Here is a 1,246-nt window from a genome sequence, read left to right on the forward strand (position 1 = left end):
TTATATGTAATTTTTTTACATATATATATATTCGGGGATTGCAGTTGTGTCAGGTATGGGAGGGGGGAGGTGACTGTTTTAAATGTATATATAAGAAAAACGTGGGGAATAACACACACACACACACACACACACACACACACACACACACACACACACACACACACACACACAGCTTAAAATTGTGACCAAAGGACAAGAGGTCCGGGAAAGGAGACTTGATTACAGAAAAGGGGACTACAGAAGGATAAGGGACTACCTGGGAGAAGTGCAGTGGGAGGAAGAACTTAGAGGAAAAACAGTGCAAGGTATGATGAACCAAGTCATATTGAAATGCAAGGAGGCTGAAGATAGATTTATTCCAACAATAAAGGAAAAAAGCAGGAGGGAATATAATAATCCATGGTTTAATAGACAGTGTCAGGAAGCAAAGGTGAGAAGCAGGAGGGAGTGGAGGAAGTACAGAAGGCAAAGGACAGAGGACAACAGGATTAGATGTAACAGAGCTAGGAATGATTACATTAACATAAGACGAGTGTCGGAAAGAAGTTATGAGAACGATATTGCAGTCAAAGCGAAAAAGCAACCAAAATTACTACATAGCCATATAAGAAGGAAGATGTCGGTAAATGACCAAGTGACAAGACTGAGGAAAACAGAAGGGGCATATACAGAAAGCGACAAGGAAATCTGCGAGGTACTGAATGCAAAATTCCATGGAGTGTTCACTACCGAGCCTGAGCAGCTCCCATTGTTAGAAGAGATTACCCAAGATGAAAGACTATCAGATATAGAGGTGACAGCAGAGGATGTAATGAAACAGTTGACAACACTGGATGCAAATAAAGCTGTTGGACCAGACAAAGTATCACCGTGGATACTTAAAGAGGCAGCGCAGGCTCTCAGCGTGCCTCTGGCAATGATCTTCAATGAGTCACTTATGTCGGGAGAATTGCCCAGTTGCTGGAAGGAGGCAAATGTCGTACCGATTTTCAAAAAGGGGGATAGGGAGGAGGCACTTAACTACAGACCCGTATCACTGACAAGCATCCCCTGCAAAATACTTGAAAGAATAATTAGGCTAAGACTTGTTGAGCACCTGGAGAGCATTGGGTTTGTAAACAAGCACCAACATGGGTTCTGGACAGGGAAATCATGCCTAACAAACCTTTTAGAATTCTATGATAAAGTAACAAGGATAAGGCAGGACAGAGAAGGCTGGGCAGACTGCATATTTCTTGACTGC

Source organism: Procambarus clarkii, chromosome 6 (genome assembly GCF_040958095.1).
Source record: "Procambarus clarkii isolate CNS0578487 chromosome 6, FALCON_Pclarkii_2.0, whole genome shotgun sequence".
NCBI lineage: Eukaryota > Metazoa > Arthropoda > Malacostraca > Decapoda > Cambaridae > Procambarus > Procambarus clarkii.